General features: G+C 44.8%; 1 long non-coding RNA gene across 1 annotated transcript in view; it reads right to left on the minus strand.

The window, feature by feature from the left end:
- Positions 1-8,981: 8,981 nt before the first annotated feature.
- LOC111096911 overlaps positions 8,982-21,069 on the minus strand; it is a 70,035-nt gene continuing 57,947 nt past the window's right edge. The window contains exons 2-4 of the long non-coding RNA XR_005361715.1: positions 18,818-18,911; positions 12,630-12,746; positions 8,982-9,175 (exon numbers count right to left, since the gene is read on the minus strand). This is a non-coding gene — a long non-coding RNA (uncharacterized LOC111096911). The remainder of the gene's footprint in view (positions 9,176-12,629; positions 12,747-18,817; positions 18,912-21,069) is intronic.

Below are 21,069 nucleotides of genomic sequence, written 5' to 3' on the forward strand. Positions count from 1 at the left end.
AGAGGACCCAAATTCAACCAATGGGATTTAAGCAAGGTTCACAGTAAGCAACAGTAAAGTGACCATGAGTCTCTGTGGCTGATGATTTTGCCTATTGACAAAGGGAGATAGCTTCCTCTCAGATGTGCCCCTTGGGATTATGGACTTGTCACCTCCTTGGTATGAATAACAGGTACATCCTTTTGGGAAAGCAGCTATTAGCTTGCTAGAGGGCTCTTCTCAACACTAAATACCCAACCCATGGAGGCCTTACGACTCTCTGATATTCTTCTTTTAGTATAGGTCAACTAGAACTCAACAACTAACAAGGTACAAAGAATCCAACATATCCTACTTACCAAAAAAGAATGGAGCCTGCCTGGGCTCCAGAAGCATCTTGGTTTTATATGAGAAAGTGGTAACTACCCCTTGGGGAAATTTTATCCCTCATTTTACCACCTAAAGAAAAGCCATTGGCTTATGGGGGCCCTTAGTTCACAGAGACTTCCTTGATGGTGTCCATCGGGCTTTCTGGGCCTTTTCAACCTCCCTGCCAAGCTATACAGTGCTAGGATATCATTGCTTTGCTCAGTGGGCAGAACTCAAAGTCATTTTCATATCTCTGGCCAATAGTCCCTTTAATGAACTATATTATATTTTTCCTGTCTCTTGGGCTATTGCCAATGGCTTAACTATTTGGTCTGCCATTTGGAAAACTACAGACTGGCAGATTAAAGACACTCCTCTTAGGGGCTATGAAATGTGGAAACATATCATGGCTGCTAATCAAACCATCTGGGTCACTCCTGTAGATGCCCACTGTAAGAGCCTGTGCTCTGATGAGACCGCCTGGAATCAAGCTTTTGATTGGGTCTGTGATGTCCAGATTGCCACTGTTGTTGCCTGGATCCATCATCTTCCACAAATTGAAAGGGCCAACGCATTGCATATAACAACATGTCCACCATCATGGACTGGGCACAAAGAAAAGGACTCTATGTTTCTGATACATACCTCTGCACATCAGACTGTGACTCTTGCCAAAAGTTTAAGCCCTCATCTCCCAGTGAGGAAGGCCATAATGTAGCCCCTAAAGCTAAAATGTCATGTTTTTGGCTTTTGGACCAATTTCAGTCTGATGATGATGAACTTTTTACCATAAAAGCTACCCAATTATGGGCTAATGGTCAAGATATCCAATAGGACTTCCATGTTCCCTATCATCCACAAGTATGTGGAATTGTGGAGACTTGGAAAGGCCTTCATCACTTCCTCCTGGTCCATATACTTTCATAAAGCAATTTGGCCACTGAATGTGCCTGCCCCCAAAAAGGAATCATTTTCTCTTGGCTACTTCCTGGGTAATAATTAGGATGAAAATATAAGCCTATTTTGAAAATTCTGGATTCTACGTGTCCATTATTAGGAATGAAGCTCTTTTCTTTCTTCTAACAGAAACCCCAGACAGTCTAGTTGGTCCACCCTCTGGGTAGTAACACAGCCAGTAGGGAACCTAGGAATCAAATTTCTTCTAGTTCAGCCACCATGACTCTCCTGTTGAACTGACATGGTTACAGAGCATAAGGATGATGACCACTTGGTTGAGTACTATTCACTAGGTTCCCCTAGAGTGGTCCACACACACCAAGATGGGGGATGTGATAAGTTTTATTAAAATGCCTTTGTGCCTCTCACACTTGACCCCTCTGAATGAAATGTCTGGGTGTTAATAGGGGATGATCAAGAAAAAGGTGACATTATAGCTCCTAGAATGGGACACACCACTTTGGTGGCCATGGAAGGACTGTAACTCTGTTGGCTCTTGAGGATAGAATATCTCAGATTCCAGGAGAGATAGGAAATGATGGACACTAATGATATTTGTCCTTCATAAACTTGTGTGGGCATTTCTAAATGAAGGAAAACACCGTGGTGCCCACATTTCCAAACTCATGCAAGCACCTTAAATTCACTGACATCTAGGTCTGCTACCATCCACCAATGGCTCTAACAAGTCTAACAAAATAGCAGGGGATAGTGGGCCCCAGTACCTATACCTTCCATGCAAACACCTGTCAATACTTCTAAGTGTTTTCCTCACCGCTATTTCCAATCAGTAGCTGCCAGTCATTCCATGGGGGCATTCGGTGCTCCCCTCTGACAGCACAGACAACCAGGGCAGGCTGGGCTAATTGGGCTCAGGCCAGAAACAAGGAGCAGACTCATTTAAACTGAACTGTGAACTTTAAGGCTCACCGGTCAGTTGGGAGACCAAGTTGGAAGTATCGTTGGCCTCTGCCCTCCTATTGATACAGATTTCATCTGAGAGGGACAGAGGGCATCAAAATTAAATAATGCTTTCTAGGCAAGGGGACTACGGACACTCCTGGAACTGTACTCCTAGTGTGGAAGCCGGGTTCTACTTTGCACCTTAGAGGTAGTCATAGGAAACTTCAGGTCCAATATTTAAGGAAATGTCCCCAGCATATCACATAGCCCTCATATGACCATGGAACTCTCTCCAAAGTGAGGCTATCCTTGATTATTTGGGAGAACTTCCAGGAGGGATAACTGCCTCGTTATTTAAGCATGCCCCAAGGGCAGTTTTCCCTACAATAGGAATCATTAAATTAGGAAAGGGGGAAACTCTCCATGTGTCTGTAATGTTTTTGCACTTCTTGTGGGTAATATACTAAATGCCTTCTTCCCAGACTATTTTCCAGAGTGTTCGTGAAGCAGTCTTGGAAGATCGATAGGGTCTCCCTCCAGAACAAAAGGCAGATCCAAAATGTGTCTCTGACTTTAGCTGAAGGAATTAGCTATGCTTCTTTGGATCTTGAAGGCCTTGAAGTCAACCTCAACTCATTGGCCAGGATTGTTACTGATAAGGGAGTTGCCCTCAACCTGTTCTTTGTGGGCCTAGGCAAAGCCTGTCAATTACCAATATAGCTTCCCTGCCTGGATTAATTCCCCAGGCCAAGAGGAAAGTTAATTCAGAAACTTGAGGAGAAAGTCACCTGACTTTCCAAGTCAAATGCTGTAGGTTTTACAGGATTTGCTCAGCAGGTTGGATGCAAGACACTAGGGCCCTGGTTGAGGTAAATATTGCAGGCTGCTCTCATCCTGCTGCTTAAAACTGTCCTATTGATAATGGACTTAATACTGCATGGGACAAATTGATTGGAGCTGGTCCCTGCCTCTGTCAGATTAATCACAACAGCTGAAGGATTAGCATTACTCAGAGAAAGTTCACCAGAAGCTAAGATGGTGTAAAAAGGAGGGATGGATATTGTTAGAGGAAATTCTCCATAGATCTGTCATGTTTCTGCACTTTTTGTGAGCAATGCACTAAATGCCTTCCTCCCAGACTATTTTCCAGGGTGTTTGTGGAGCAAATAGCCTTGGAAGATAGAGACAGTGTCTCCCCACAGAACAAAAGGCAGATTTACTTACAGTCTTAAAAGATAAAGGTAGAATCTTCCTCTGGAGGAGAGGACGAGTATGTTTACTGTCCATTATAAAAGATTCAAGTTCCCTATGCTCAGGATCCTCTCTTGTAACATATCCCTCTGGGCCCACCCCCATCACCCTGTGGGACATGAACAGAAGGGAAACTGGTGCTTATGCTGCTTACTGTTCTGTGGATAATAAAGTCCATTGCCTCTGACCCAGAAGTCTCATGGCTTCTGCCAGAATCCATCAAACTATGACAGGCTAACTTGTTAGCTTGCAAGTAGGTAAAATCTCAGACTCCTCTTGCTCTTGACAGTCATGAAATATGATTTTGGATAAATATTCCCCCTTAAAATAAGAAAAAAAGGAGAAAAGAAAAAGATTAAAACTTGAGGAATTCTGTGAAAATCTAAATGTTTCTATGATATATCTACAAAGTCACTTTTGGTTTGTCTGAACTTTTCACTTTTCTTATTCATTCATTCATTTTCCAAATGTTTGCTGAACACTACTTGAAAGATGATAAAATAAAATACAAAACAGACCAGATTTCTACTAGCCAAAGGCTTGCAGTCTAGTGGGGAAAACAGACATTAGTTATATAGTAGGAGGATCATGGAATTTATTGTGTAATAAGTGTTAGAAAAGAAATTGGAAAGGTGCTAAGAGAAAGACTGTCAAAGGGGGAACGTCATATAGATCGGAAGGGCTATAGAAGAAATCACCGAGCAAAGGATGGTGAGCTGAGATGTGAAAGACATATAGCCTCAAAGTAACACAAGTGATGGGGTAGGAAAGGCCAACCGCCCACATGAAGACCCTGAGGAGAGAGGCTCCTGACACATCCCAGTGTGGTGGAGGCAGTGTGGGCTAGAAAGAGAGGTGCAAGAAGCTAGGGATTTGGGCAGAGGCCCAATCAGGCATCACTGTGTGATCAATCATTTTAAAGCTCATGACACTTATCCTAAGAACTGTGGGAGCCATTAAAATGTAAATCTCCTAAGGACAGAGAGTAGGGTCTTTGTCTCATTCACCATGATATTCCTATCACCTGGAACAGTGCCTGACACATAGTAGGAGGTCAGTAAGTATTTGTTCAGTTCATTGAAGTTGGAAAGATACAGTTTGCATTTTTGAAAAATCACTTTGGCTTCTATGAAGAGAATAGACTGAAGAAGGCAAAGCCAGAGCAGAAAGACAATGTAGAAGGCCATTGCTCATCCCATTGACAAATTCAGTAGCTTGGATTAGGGTAGTAGCAGGAGAGATGAAACATATGCCCCCCTGCCACTCTCTCTCTTTCTCTCTCTCTCACACACACACACACACTTTTTTTTTTTGTAATCATTTAGTAGACTTAAGGATATATTCAACTTGAAAGATCATGAAAGGCCATCAAATCCAATATGAAACAAAGATAATACGTTTAGTGATGGTTGGACTCTTTGGGGGAAATAGCTAGGTGTGTGTGGTTCCTGACCAGGGCCGGCAGAGAGGCTGAAAGAAGAAATTTGCTCATGAAGACAAAGAGAGTAATGGTAACTGAGAACATGTGCATTAAGACTCCCAGGCTCAGCAAAATAAACCCCAGAGTATTCCTTCCCTGAGACCACACCAAACCCTCTCTCCAGCCTGACTACCCCTTGCTCCCTTGCAGGATGTAGTGAGTTATTGCCTCACGTGCCATCGTGGGGAGCCCCTTCCCTCCTCTGAGGAAGATAGGCATTCGATGTGTGTGTGTTCAGTGTGTGTGCGTGTGCATCCCGGTATGGAAGCACTCCTTCCATGGGCCTGGAAGGCAGACTGTTAAGTGAGTGTGGGGGCAGGGCTGGAAGAGAGGGGGACTCCAGGTGAGAGAATAGGACGGTGCCTTTCCAGGTCACACGGTGTCCGCGCGCCCGGTGTCACATGCCGCGATGTTGGGCATGGCAATTCCTAAAGCAGAAGTTGCGGAAGAACTGGCCAAGGTTATTCTGGTGCCATGGTGGTCTCGGTCTCCCAGCCCAGATGGCCAGGAATGCTACGAGGCAGAGAACTCAGCTCCCGGTGGAGAGCTGCGCACTTGGCACTGCTTAAATCATGACCACTCACGCCCACTTGGACAGGTTGGCCTCCCCATCTGAAGGGCAGGGGGTAGGCGAGGGCCCTGGAGAGGGACTTCTCATTGAGAGACAGTGAAACGGCTGTGCTGGTTCTTTCTCAGCCCTGCTAGGAATGCCCACGGCCCAGGAGGGGGCTGAACAGGCAGGAACACCTGCAAAAAGCAAACGGGGCAAGGATTTCAAGATCTGATGCTCATGGAAATCAGCCACCAAGTGGGCATTCATTTTAAATGATTTTTATAAGAGGAGGAAAAAGCAACTGTCTATAGTTATATTTAAACAATAATCAAAAAGGAGAACTAAGCTAACAGATACTATTGTTCTTATGTTTCATGGGATAACAGCATTGTGTACATGGCGACTTCATTTCGAGGCTTTTGATGAAAAATAATTACTCTAGCTGCCATTCCCAGTCCCAGCTCATCCACAATGAATACAGACTGGGTTTACCTGTGCCCCTTAATTTCCCTTTCAGTGAAAATGGTTTCACCATTTTTAAGATATTGGACAAATATTCTGACTATAGTTCTCACTGTTTTTAAGGGCCCGAATGCTCTGCTTGGCTTCTTCTCATCCAGTCTTAAATACCTCCAACCCAAGGAGCCTTAGCCAGTATGGTTAGTGACATGTGTCCCCAAAGGGAAGCCTGTCACTTTTACCGGAATTTCCCTGGAAAAGTCCTGCGTGACGCTATTCCTGGGTTCCACTCCCAGATCCTGGGCAGACTCTCATGCCCAGTTAATTGTCCAGAGTCCCAGCAAGTAGACTATTACAGCCCTCACCGAGTGGACATCCTGATTTCACAGGTGTACATAGCCTTTCAGACCTACTCAGTAGCTCTTACGACATCAGAACTGAAGGTCCGCAGAGAACTTTGAGAAAGAAACAAACAAGTCCACTGAGTCAGTAAGTGTTTGGTTTGGTTTTTCCTGAGACCGGACCTGCCCAGCTTGAACCTTTTTCTCTCCAGCCCTCTCACTTCACACTAGATACCTGTCTGGTTGAGAGGCCTTCCTGACCAAGTGGTCTTGTCAGGGTTTTAGATAAATAAAATAGGAGATCTGCTTTCTACTCATCCAAGCTAAAAGGCTATTAGGTGTGTGTGATGGTTCAGTTTATGTGTCAACCCATGAGGTGCCCAGGTATTTGGTTAAATGTTATTTCTGAGTGAGTCTTGTGTCTGTCAGGATATTTTTGAATAAGACTAACATCTGAATCAGTAGAATGACTCCCAATGTGGGCAGGCTTCACAGACTCCACTGAAGGCCTGAATAGAATAAAAATCTATAAGCCCAAAAAAATTCTTTCTCTCTACCTGTCACCAAGCTGGGACATCAGTCTTTTCCTGTCTCTAGACTTGAACTTAGACTTAGACTTACACTCTCAGCTCTCCTGGGGCTGGAATTCTTGGCCTCTGTAGTCATGAGAACCAATTCTTTAAAATCTGTTTGTTTGATTGATGACTGATTGATTGATTGTTACACTCACATCCTGAAATACACTTTCCAAAGCTTCCTCTAGACAAGTAGTTCAAACAAATGCCTGTAGACAAACCCGGATGAGCGTAGCAACCAGAGAGGATGTCAAGTCTAGGGTTTCCACCCAATCTCCTCTCCCACTGACCTCTGCTATGTTGGATTGAGGGCACCATTGTTGCCAGATATTTCTATTTTTTAAGAGAAATAAAAAATCTGGATGTTCTTTTCAGTGTTGGCAACTACCTTGAAATATTTCAAAACCTTGCCTGAGCCAATCATCCCAATCTATGGGTGGATCCAGGCCCTGGCTGCTGGCATGCGGTCCTCAAGCAGGAGTGGGGAAATCTTTCTGAATTGAAGGAAGGGGAATGCTTAGAAATGTTTCCTCGGGCGCCTGGGTGGCTCAGTGGGTTAAGTGTCCCTCTCTTGATTTCAGCCGAGGTGATGATCTCAAGGTTGTAATATCATGCCCCATGTCAGGCTCAGTGCTGGGTGGGGAGCCTGCCTAAGATTCTCTCTCCTCTCTCCTCTCCCCGCTGCCCCCAAAAAAAAGAAAGAAAGAAAGAAAGAAAGAAAGAAAGAAAGAAAGAAAGAAAGAAAGAAAGAAAGAAAAAGAAATATTTCTCTATTTCTAAAATTGGAGCCACAGCTACAACTGCTGTAGGACCACCTTAATTCCTACATTGATTGTTTATCTCAGGCTTCTGTACAGAGCCGCTCGCCCGCATGTTGACATTATCCCACAAGACCCCTGAGAACAGGAAAGAGAACAAGCTTTATAATCTCCATTTCTATTTTTTAATGGACTTAAAGACTCCTCAGATGGAGTGCCCCATAGAAACATGATAGAAAAAGTTGCCCAATTTCAACTAAATTCCAGATCTCATACTCTCCCCCAAAATGTAAACATCACATTAATCATTCCCGATGCGTATGATTCCTTCTACTCTTCCCCCCACACCCTGACATTTGGTTTAAAATGCTATGAATGCTGGGTGAGCAACAGACATAAATATTAATTTCAGGAACACCCCCATGGATACTTAAAAACATTTTTCCCGTGACTTATTTGATCTTTTTTTTGTTTCTGTTTCTCGCTTTGGCCATTACACATTTTTCTTTTAAACTAAGTGGTGCTCTTTAAAGATATCTTCCCTATTCTTCGGCCCCCAAAGAATTTCCTCTCCCATTAAGCTGTGCCTCCTGGTGCCCCCAAGGAGCCGAGCAAGGTATAAAGGAAAACCCAGATGGCTCCAGAGATGTTTATTATAGGGCCCTCCATTGTATTCAAATTAATGGCACCACATTAGCATGGGCTGCCCTTTGGTGCTCATTTGTTCCTGCACTCCAGGGGTTAAAGGAGCCGCCTGCTCTCCAGATGTTCAGTAGCTCTTATAAATGAAAGATTAGCGATTTTTTGCTGCCGCTGCTACTTCCTCTCTTCCCTTTTAAAGCTGATATTTTCCTTAGGAACTTGCTTAGTGTCTGAGTCAGAAGAATCTCCTCCCTGAGGTATATCAATCAATAGCATGCACAAGAAGAAGGGCAAAATGTAGGGGAGGTAGACATGGTCTGTATTAATTTGTTGACTGCAACACCCTTCCAGTTACTGATGTATGCATCCTGTGGTTTTGCTCCACCCTTTGAAATGTGGATCAAAGGCATGTGACATTTTTCTCCACTAAAAATGAAAACAAAAACAAAAACAAAAAACTCTCTCTCTCCCGTCTCTCCCTCCCCCTCTGTGTTTGCGAGAACATCTTTTGTTAGTGCTATGACAGGAATATCAACTTCATTTTCAAATCTGGCCTATCTTCCCTCTAAGCAAGAGGCCTAAGTGTCTGAAATATGAGTGTATCTAACTCAAAGCTACCACCAGCAAGGTCTTCCCAGGAGAGAAATGAGAGAAGTATCCAACATGGATTCCAATAAATGAATGCCAGTTTAACATCTACCATGCTTGCCTTTTGTATCCAGAGACACTCCCAGGTTCCTGCTGTTCCAAGAGCTGTTCAAGCATTGAGTAAGTAGCGTTCCAATGAGACGAAAACTTCTGCCCGGCTGGTGTTTAACAAGCTGTTTTCTTGCTGCAACTCAGTCAGGATTTCTCCAACCTTAGCAGGATTACCGCATTTTGCATCTTCTCCTAACACGTTCCCAATGCTTCTTTCACCAAGTGGGAAAAAAAAGAGATTGTCCTGAATAGAAAGGGAAAGCCTGATGGAAAGCCACCTTTCTGACAATGGAGAAGAAAGTAACGGAGAAGCTGAGGGGGAGCGACTGGCCCTCAAGGGAAGGCATCTGTGATGGAATCATGGCCTAGAATATTCAACATGCCCCTCGTCCAAGGTGGAAAGTATGGAAGACACTTGGAGATGGCAGTAACCTCACGTCTTAGTATAAACATAGACCCATCTGCAGAATGAGAGCCTTAGTCATATACATATGAAAGACTGTTCTTGAATGGAGACTAGAGATAAAAATGATTTATAATACACACATAAGATCCACATCTTCAAAGGTGCCCGCTCGGAATGAATCTCTTGGGCCACCATAGGAAGGAAAATCTTTCTCCTTCTCCCCTCCTACTTTCAACAACTGGGACCTGAGAACCAAACTTTTAAAAGACAGATTCACAAGAGGAAATAATAGTTTAATTAGGCTAGACTCAAGGAAGCAGCCAGATGATTGAGATTTACACACCACCCCAGGCTAAACAAAGGACAAGGGAGGGGGGCCTCTGGTCCTAGCAGGTGGGTCATAAGCAGAGAAGGGGAGAAGATGTGTGGTAAATAAAGGTTGTCTGTTACAAAAATGTGAGTCCCTGGGTGGTAAGAGTTGTCTCCAAGGGGTAACTTTCTGAGATATCTTTATAAATGGAAATTTCCTTTATACCTATAAGTTTCCTTTACAAACAGGGAAATTTATACTTTATTTTTAGGTAGTTAGGGAAAGTGAAGAGTTTTTCTCTCACCAGACCTCTCAAAAACAGGATGGTTTTTAAGTGCCTTTAGCTCCAAATAATCCTCAGGCCATAGTGACATAATGTGGGGTGGCATATCCAGTACCCTTTACCCACATTGTCACTAGCGAGGTCATTACATTGCCCAGAGGGGAAGGTTTGTGCTTTCCTCTAAACACATTCCTGCCAGCCAGCAAGAGGCACAGCTGCAGTGCAGAAGTAGGTGGGAGGAAGATCAAGCCAGGGAGAGAAAGTGATGAAGGGAGGGGCAGGAGTCCAGGAGGAAGGACACCAAACCATGGGACAGGGAGCCTCTGCTTCTCCCTCACCTGAGAAGGTCCTCCAGGCAAGGTTCATCAGCAGAGGGCTCTCCCACCAGCCCCCTCTGGCATGGCTAGGCGTGGTGCATGTGCCTGGCTGGTGGGCATTCAGTTGATCGACCCAGTGAAGTGGGTCTTGGAGGTTAAGCTGACGGAGAAGACTTAAAGGAAGCCAAGAGGAAGTGATGTGATAGAAGCCAGAGAAAATGGTCCTATCAAGGACAGATAGGAAAGTCAAAAATAAAGGGCCCCCTACAAAGATCTCAGAAAGAAGATTGCCTTCAACTGAAGAAGAGTTGAAGAGTTCAACTGAAAAACAACCCATAAGAAGTTAGAACAGAGACAAATTCACTTAAAGAAACAGAATCGCATCCAGCAAGCACAGTGATTAAGTATATGAATATACCTACAGAAAGAGTGGAGAAAGCAAAAAGAGGTTGTTTGGCAAGAGAAATCTCAAAAGAAGTAACTCAGCCAAGAAAGGGATGCAAGTGTTTATAAGAGAACAAATGGGAATTCCAAGAAAGAAGAGACCCAAAACTGAGTCTGCCTGCTTCAGTAAGGAGGATGAGTGAAGGAGTCTTCACCTAGGAGATGTGAGAGGTCTGGCTCCCCTCCGGGCCCCTAGCACCCTTCACTCCCTTAACCTGCCTGCACTGGCACATGAACCCAGGGGCCCCCGGAAGTTTTTGTGGAGATGATGCCACCTTGTTCTGTGATTGCAGGTGTGGTGGCCCCTAGTCTATGTCCAAGGTGGAGAAAGTATAAAATGATGGTCAGGATTCAACGGTATCCCATTCGAACCCATTCCCTTACTGCCAGGGATGCTAGAGCATCTCATAGCAGCAGGCAAGGCCTAGTGTTCACCTCTCCATTTGACAGCCAAGCAGTTAATATTGCTAGCACCTGACAGGGTCATTTCCTTTCCAGCACTTCCAACCCTCTACCACCACCACACTCCCACACTCCAGTAGTGGGAATTAACCTGACCCTTACCACTTGCTTCCCGGGTAACCTAGTTATAAACAATTGGATAACCAGATTTTGTATTTTATTTTTGCTTTGGTCCTAGAATTCTTACAGCCTGTTCTTCCTAGCAGGAAGGAGATGCAAGTTTTATAACCAAACTTACAAGTTTGAGTGTAGATGTGCCAGTGGATTGATTTCCTTCCCTTCTCTGGTGCGAATAAAAAATAACAGATGGGGAAGGATGGAGAAATGTCATGAAATATCCAGTTCAGCCTGTAGAAGCACACTGCCTGAAGAGGCTTTGCTCTACCAGTGGTCCAGATTCCTAGCAGATACTCCAGAAAAGAGTGAATTCATTTAGTTCAAGCTACCAACACCTGCCTATATGGCTTTATCTACCTGCCAGACCCTAAATAGTCTCACTCCCAGGGTGCCCATTCTGTTCCAGGAAGAAGTACCATAGCTAAGAAACCAAGTGAAGCATATGTTTATTCCCTCCACAAAGTTACTCTGCCCACAGAAGGACTTCAGAAACGTCGGGCACAGAACTGCCCTCAATGGGACATGGAGAGTCTATGGACCCAGTTCAACTATTCAATAATACAGTGGCTGATTTTATAAAGACAATGTATACCAATCCTAATAGTACCTTCCAGACAAATGGATTCTTACACTTAATGATGAAGACAGACTGAATTTATAAAAACTGAAAAGATAGGATGAAGGAGAGCCCCTCCAACATGACAGCATGTAATCTTAGCTTCTCTGCCTTCCACATTCTCCCTCAGCCCAGGGGTAGGTCCTGTCGGCATAAAACAATTAGCACCTGTCATCCCCTATGTGTAGCAATTTAGCAATTACTTCAGGACAGGTATACAACTTAAGTTTATCTAGTTGATGCCTGGGATTTAGTTCCATGGTCTTGACATGCACACCCCCAAAATAAAAAAGAGAGAGAGAAGAAAAACCTCACTTGAGTGTACACCCATGCACAGTCTTGTCTCTTCCTAGGCCCACCGCTCTTTCTTTATGGACAGGGAGGAATATAGCCACTCCACTGGCATTGGGAGCCGTTTCTTGACCATGAGAGGAGCTGGTCTTAAAATGAAGTAGATAATTTTGTGGATGGAGCAGAAAGAAAGAAAGACGTGGGTCCTGATTTATACTACTGGGCCATTGGAGACACCTGAAGGCACCCTAACTTAGAGACTGTACAAATACAGGAGCCAAAAAGGTTCATTCGATGGTGAAACCATGAGAAATTGGAGTTTCTGTCCCTCAGGACCAAAAACATCCCTACTGATACCCAGGAGATAAGTTAGAACCCTGTATTTCAGCCTCATATGAGAGGGAAACACTTACATACCTTCTAATTTAGCTCCATATTTGGGGAGGAAGACAGGCAGCGAGAAGAGAAAATTGGCAAAGTCATAAGGGCCGTCCAGCCACCAGTTCCTCTTCAGCTTTCTTTCTTCTCATGAAACTGGGGAAACAGTAGTGTGGTGATGAGGAGGGGGAGGAGAGACTGGGAGGGAGGAGCCGGGGAAGGTGCCAACTGGATTGTGCTAGCATCATCTGTGGGCTGCCCTGGAGCTTTCCATATGGGCATAAACTGATTACATGAAGCACTTTCTGGAATCGCCTTCACTCTTCTGGGCCACATACTCAAAAGTGTAAATATTCGTGTCTAAAACTGGGTTTAACGTGCTTTCACAAATAAATTTGAAATGTAAGTAGCTTTGTTATTTGCACCATCAGAAACTTCAAGCACTTGTTTCCCAAAAGAGGTCTCTGTCCTGTCCAGGTCACGTGAGCAAGCTGGCCCATCTCAATATCTTCCCTGCCCAAGTGCAGAGGAACACGGAAGGGTAGTCAAAACCGTCGGCACTGCTGGCCCAGACTTCACACGAGCAGGATAATAAACCTCCATCCAAGCAAGAAAAACTTGGTTTGCTTTATTTCCCTGCCTCTTCGTCACCATGGTCAAATCTTCGAGCCACGACGCCTTTCAAATAAATACCCTCTAAGGGCTTCAACTTTGCTTCCCCCTCAGTGATCACGAGGGTAGTGATTTCATACTCTGTCTCAATTAGACACCGTGACATTATTTCCCCTTTATTATTATCGACACCTAAGTGAACCGATCTTCAAACAAATTGCTTTTCTTTTCCAGCCAGGACGTGGGAAATCCATCTGTCACTTAGCACAAGTAGAAACTGGAATGAAACAGGGTGGCTGCCCAAAGGCATAAAGAAATTTGTGAGAAAATTGGAAGGCGACAAGGTTTTTGAGACAAAGTGAGGAAACGGCATCTGCATGGGCCAAGAGTCACCCCCAAAGTCGGGAGATGCAAAGAAAGACAGAGGGAGAAGGAGCGAGAGGAGGAGGAGGAGAAACACAGGAAAGAGACAGAAAGTAGAGAGGTGGCAAATGAATCACTCCTGTCCCCACGATGGGCTGACGAGCTCGGACACAGATCCGAATAGCTGCGAGCCATCCTTTCATGTTCTCGGTCAAGTCACCTCTGGACTAAAACACGAGATTTTTGCCCTTTAGGAGGAAGCTTGGCCTTGCTCTTTTTTCTGCCACTAGACAGAAAGTCAGCAAAACCCTTATTGACACAGGAATTAAGTTATCATGATTTTGGAGAACTTTAAAATGGCCTAGGAGAATACTCAGTGCTGAACTCCGACTTTTTTCTAATCCTCTCCGTCTCCTTCCTGTATTGGCATTTTCTTGGCTTCCCTGTCCCTTGTTCCTTCCCTTTTGTTTCTTCTGTCCCCATCCAGAGTGTGGCAGCCACCTGCAGCCTCCCCCACATCTCACTCTACCCGGGCCAGTGCCTGCGCTGACCAGAGGACAGTGGGCAGGGAAGGCGTGTGTCACACACACACACACACACACACATATACATACACCATCACGTACACAAAGACATCTGACATGCACACACATCACGTACGCACATACCCCACACACCTATCACATACACACACGTACCACACATACACACATACCTACATACATACAAACCATACACACATGACCACATTACGCCATCATGTACACACACATCACACACACACACCACGGAGATACTCCCCACATACACATCACCATATACATACACACCACACATCATACACCACACATCACACACACACCATACCACATATGAGCAAAACATACGCACCACCCATACACATACACACACTACACACACACCACACATCATACCACATACACACACCACACACGCCACACACCACATATACATACCACACACGCCACACACACCACCACATACACATATACCACACCACATACATACATACATCAAACACACCACACACAAAAACCATACATACAAACCATACACACACTAGACCATACTACATACACACATACATATAGACCACACACACGACACATCCCACCCACCCAACTCCCCCTCATATCTCACTTTTCCCTGCCCTCAACCCAACCTGCTGCAGTAGACAAGGACAGAGATCTTCTGCCAACGTCAGAGAAGAGGGAACAGGGAGCCCTCCTACCAAGTTGCCTTCAAGCCAGAGCCCGCAGCTGTGCATGAAGCAATAAGAGTGGCAGCTCCCCTGTGTGGTGTGGATCCCAGGGCATACACACACTCTCCCCCTGCCTTGCATACTTCCCCACAACCCAGGCAGGGGATGCTTATTATTAACCCCTTCCCATGGTTGGGAAAAGCATGACTGCAAACAGTTAAGGAATTTACTCAAGGTCACAGAGCTAGTGAGTGGTGGGCTGAGATTAGAACCCAGGTCCATGTAACTCAAGAGCATAACTTCCTTTCTCAACTTCCACGCTTCCTTTGCCTTATTCCCTGAGCAGGGACCCTGGAGACACCTAGGAAAGAGCAGAGGTCAAGAGGTGTTTCAGGGGAGGCAGCCCCTTTCTGATGGATGGAAACCACAAGATGGTGGGCATCCCCATGGAGAATGAATTCCTTCAGCTCACACCCACCACCAGAGCTCTGAGGTTTCATACTTGCTGTTTGATCACACCCAAAGCCAGGTGCCAGCTGGGGTCTACCTGTATTTAACATTATGGGAGGTTACACATGCCAGACTTGGAACCACACGACTCCCAGGCCCCTGCGAGCAGAGCTATGCACTTGGCCACATACCCTGATTTCGTAAGAATGTTACAATAACTTAAGATCAGAGTTGTTTTCTTCCCCAGCCCTCTTCTCTCTTAAGTAAGGTCAAAATAAAGTTATTGCTTCCAAAACTTCAAAAAAAAAATGCAGCTAAATGTCAAGCAATTTAGACATTTTTAAGTAACAGATTATTCTGCATTAATCCTCTGGGATGTCTTATAAAGAAGCGAAGTGCTTCTCTCTCCTGTCACTATTTTCTCACTGTTCTCATGGTTATTATTATGGTTCACTCAACACTCAAATGGTAACATTTAAATTGATCAAGCATAAAAACGGACATAATTTCTGTCCCAAGAATCTCTCCCAGCTAAATCAGAGACAGCTGCGAGGTAGAGATGCCAAAAAGCCTGCGGTAGGAATCCTGCCCTTCCCTCTTTTGTGTATTGTCTGAAGAAGGAGCCAACCAAGGGCTCACCTTTCAGTGCAGACAAAATGGTCCTCTTTATCTATAAAGGAGCCACTTAGATCAACCAGACCGGCCACAGGATGTCACTGTTACTCCATACACACAATAGCGAGCGAGCCTTTCTGTCAGGGGTTGGATGTGGATGGGACCTGGGCTCCCCTTTGCCTCACCTCTCCCAGAATGGCTATCCCTTCAGGTGGCACTCTGCAAGCCAACAGCACGCTCCCTATAAAAGCCACTGCAAGCCTGTCCCATTGTCTCAGTCTTCCTATTGTTCTGTATCAAAGGAGGAAAGGAAGAGAAAGAGAAGTGAAAAGGATCAGCATGGGCTCTCACATCACAGGGTCCTTCAAGAGGTGGACTTGGAACATGTCTGACCTTGGATAAAACCAATGTCCTTATAATATATTTTGTAGTGTTTTATCAGGGTAAGAACATCTTTTGCTTACCTTTATTTTCTCAAATTTCTGGAAAGGATATGGAATATTTAAGCAATTTTTAAACCATCTTAACTCTTTGTAGGGATGCTTTGTATCCTACTAAAATGAGGCCAACCCTCACGAAACACCTTTCCTTTACCCCCACAAACCTGCCCCTACCCGCCTCCCATTCCACAAATGTCTCCTAGATCATAAGAAAGCCACAGTCCAGAGAAGGCCATGCACTTGGCAGCTGGTGAGCTACTGCCACTTTGATGTTGGCATGACAAAACTCTTACTGGGAACACACCAGTGGCTGCTGTTGGAGCAGGAGAATCACCCATTCCTGCTGAGGGCGGGTTTGCTATTCACTCCTTCTCCAGGTCTGGTTCCCCTGACACCTTCTACCCTTATCCTCAGCATATATTCCGCACAGAGGCTGGCAGGAAAAGGTTAGAAATAAAATCTTAGACTAACATAGCCTGTGGGAAGGAGTATCTTGGATAGTCAGGGAGATATTTAATAATGCAACATAAAAAGTAATCACAGAATAAAGGTATTTTAAGTCATAAAGAGAGGGGAGGACTTAAAGTGACTACTTCACAATGGAATAACCTGGAAGCAGCTTTGAATAGATGAAAGTCAGAGCAGTCAAAACCTCTCTGCCATGCATCAGACCATTCTAGCTCCACCATAGCAGCAGAAAGGATTCAAGCAAGTAAAGCAAGCAGTTTTTCATAGAGAAAGCATTTAAGAAAAGAAACTTGATATTACTCCTGCATTTACAAGGATCCATGCAGTAGCTAGGAGCCAGAACTAATAAAAACAGTAGATGGAGACTTTGTGAGTTTCCACACTGCATTAAGTATATCAATCTCAGCATAAGAGAGCCAAAACTCTGACTTGAAGTGTCTTGGACGTTGTGAGGAGTGGACTGGCATGAGACACAAGAGAAAATCAATAGGCTGAAGGGAACCAAGCAATGCACAAGAAGAATCTAGACCAAGACAACTGCCTTAGCTACAGTGCCTTAGGATTTTAACAACTCCCTAATGGTGATGGTTTAGAATTAAAGCTGGAATAAACTTGGCCTAATAATTGCAGTGTGTTGATCATTCGTGCAGTATTTTTTGAGTACCTACTTTGCGTTTACTGCAAAGAAAATGATGAACAAGGCAGCATATTCCCTGACCTCAAGAAGTTAATGAGAGAGATGGGTAAACATGCAGGCTGGAGACTGCGTGTAACAAAGAATTTGGCTGGCCTTCATCCCTGGTTCTGAGAGGTAACCTGTAAACCTTTGGGATTTCCCAGTGATTGGAATGTCTTTGCTCTTCCTATTGAGACCCTCCAACTGCACCGGATAGTTGACACAGACAGATGATTGAGAATGGGGATCACCCATGCCAGAAAGACCAGCCACATGATTAGAGGCTTGGGGCTTGAGCCACATGATATAAGCCTGACCTCTGGGGACGGATAGGGGCTGGAGCTTGAGTTCAGCCACGTGCCAGTGATCAATCAAGCATGCCTATGTAATGAAGCTTCAATGAAAACTGACACTGAAGCTTGGGAAGCTTCCCTGGTTGGCAATACTCGGCATATTGTCACACATGGATGTGCCAGGAAGATAACACATCCCTGAGGAAGACAGAACACTCCCAGACTTCTCCTTATGTGTCTCTTCTTTTGGCTGGTTAAGTATAGTGCTTTCCGTGAGATCTGCAAGTCTTTCTAATGAATTATTAAGCCCGAGGGAGCTGTGGGGATGCCCAGCCCATATTTGTACCCAGCTGGTCTAAAGTGAGGGCACCTCTGGGGACCCCCAAACTTGCAGCTGGAGTCAGAAATATCGGGCAGATTTGGCATTCTGGAGACCTGCACTCAACGTGTGAAGCCTGGCCTAACTCGGGTAGGCTGTAATGCAGGAAGAGCAGGGTGCTGTAGGCACACAGAAGAGGTACACTTGATCCAGACTGGGTGCGGGGAGTGTGCTCCGGCATCACTCTCCAGAAAAGTTATCCCTGGCACTTGAAAGCCAGTTAAGCCTTTGAGCTCAAGGCAAATCTTTAGCAAAGTAGAGTCAATTCCATAGAGGATACATAGTTCTCAGCAAACCATTGTCCTTGTTTTTTTAAAGTCCCAGGTTACAGAAGTACTCTGGTTTTGCTTAGGAAGTGTCCCTGAGCTGGATATACACAGCCAACAATTAAAACACAATTCCAGGCTTTCGGGGAGCACAGAACCAACGAATGGCCAATCACACCTCAAAGTGGTGCCATCATAGAGCAGGGGTTTGTTAGGATGGGCTATTGGTTATGGGCATAGATCAAGGTAAAGACTGGGGCTTGTCCAATCTTCCTGTGCACAATTCCTTTGATGGAACAAAGATCTCATTAAACTCCCTTTGCAGAGAGAAATACAAGGCACTGAGAATTCATAAGATTTATCTAAAGTAGAGAGTAAATTGGCTCTCAGTAGAGGAGGAGAGGCCATCAAAATATTATTTAGCATTGACTGCCCTCAATTACCTTTTGTTGAAGGCTCTTACTTAGGATGCACTTCGCAAGTATAAGATCTCTCTTCCAGGAACGCCGTCCACCAAAACATACACTTCTACAGAAACTGGTAAAAAAAAAAAAAAAAAAAAAAATCTCAGGTGAAAATGACTAAGGAGACCTAACTTGTTGACCCCAAATGGCATGTTTCAGCACTGACTTACCACTCTGTATTGAAATGATCTACTTATGGGTAAATTTCTCATAACTGTTCTACTCCACATGAGAACATGGACCATATTTGTACCCTCAGCACAGTGACATAGCAGTGACTCAATAAATATCTGTTCAATCAAGTGAAGTAAATAATAACTTGAAACAGAAAAATAAATCTCTAACAATAAAATTTCTTGCATCAGAACATAGCCCTGTTTTGAGTTCATTCCTGTCACCCAAGTGCACCACGCCCTGTGTTTTAAATGGTTCCTTGTCTGTTCAAGTCCCCGATGCTCACATGAGGGGTGACTGCTACGTCTCCTCCTGCTCCTCATCTCATTCGTTTATTCAACAAATATGTATTGAGCACTCAGGTCTCATTGCTGGGGATACAGGGGATACAGCTGGGAACAAAATCAATGAAATCCCTGCCCTAATGGAGCTTACATTCTTGAGGAGGAGACAGTAGAAGCAAGGAGCATATAGAGAATATTAAACAGTAGTAACGCTAAGGAGGTGACGGTGAGGCTGGTGTCGGTGAGGATGGAGGTAATTTTAGAAGAGCCAGAGGGGCATGAGGGTGAGTCACCCAGACTCCAGAGGGAGAGTCCCACACAGGGGACGTGGTGAGTACACACATCCTGATGTGAGGAGCTGCCTTACATGTTCAAGGAAAAGCAAAGTCACCAATGTGACAGGAACAGAACAAAATGGCCATGAGAGCAGAGAGGACAGAGGCAGAGCCAAGAGGCTGCTGGAAGGTTTTGAGCAGAGTGCCATGGACTGACCTATGTCAACAAGATCGTGCGGGCCTCTGGGCTAATAACAGACTGAAAGGGATAAGAAGAAGGCAGAAAGCCCCACAAGGTGCTGTTGCCACAGTCCAGGAAAGAGATGAGGGCAGCGGGGGTGGGGGGGGGCGGGCAGGGTTATAGCAGTGAAAGTGGGGCAAAAATGGTCAAAACATGGCTAGGATTTGAAGGTAGAGAAGACAGGATTGGCTGACAGATCAGACAAGGGATACAAGCAAGGGAGGAATCAAAGATGATTCTCAGGTTTGGCCCGGGGAATGGAAAGATGCCTACTTAGTGAGAGAGGAAAGGCCAAGGAAAGGGCTGAGAGCAGAGCAGATGTAGAAGGAGAACAGCAGGAGCTCAATCTGGGAGATGCTGACCTCAGGACACCTGCTGGGCATCCAAGCACTTCCTCCTGCTGATGAGGGGGCATGAGATTTATATAGAGATAATTGACATTTTTACTATTAAGATAGCTAGCTAGACAGACAGATAGACATGAGTCTGCACTTGGAGGAGAGGTCCTGGCTAGAGATATCAATTTTGGAATTATCAGCATGGGATGAGTTCACCAAGGAAAGAGGATAAGAAACAAAGGAGACTCATATTTATCAAGGGTCTAGAGTTGGCATTAATAGCAACATGCATCTCATCAATCGTGTTCTCCGCCAACTCTTCTCTAACCTATAAATCCACAGCAGAGCCCATCCTGACTCTCCCATGGCAGAAAGAGGTGAACTTGGAATGAAGGTATGGGGGTGTATCAGGGCCTGGACAAGCAAGTAATTATTCCAAGGGAAATGACAACTTAGATTGGTGCTAAAATGTCTTAAAACTAAGGTTCTGGGCCAAAAGCAAGGCTACAGGGATAAGACCAGGAAAGGTCATATTCCATCCCTTTGCCCAAGTCCTTTCCTTGTCTTTTAAGAGCAGAGGCAATGGTCCTGCTCTCCTCTTAGACTTCCCTCTAAGCGACTGACAGTTACTCCACCGTCCACACTGGGTCATTCTCCTCCATAAAGCCGCATTGATAAATGCATAACTAAATGTGATCCAGAGTGAGTAATGGTAGAACAAATTCACAAAACCAAGAAAATAATTTTTTAATGCATGAGTCCCAGTTTGGGGCTCAAAAGCAAAAACTCTTAACTTACTAGCTGTCCCCTGCCCACACTCCTTTATGTGTTGTATAACAACAAATAAAACAGGTTGAAGCCTTGCTCCTAAGGTGGGAAAGGGGTAAAGGGGGGTAGTTAGGCAAATATCGCTATGAAT

The sequence above is a fragment of the Canis lupus genome, chromosome 7 (assembly GCF_011100685.1).
Source record: "Canis lupus familiaris isolate Mischka breed German Shepherd chromosome 7, alternate assembly UU_Cfam_GSD_1.0, whole genome shotgun sequence".
NCBI lineage: Eukaryota > Metazoa > Chordata > Mammalia > Carnivora > Canidae > Canis > Canis lupus.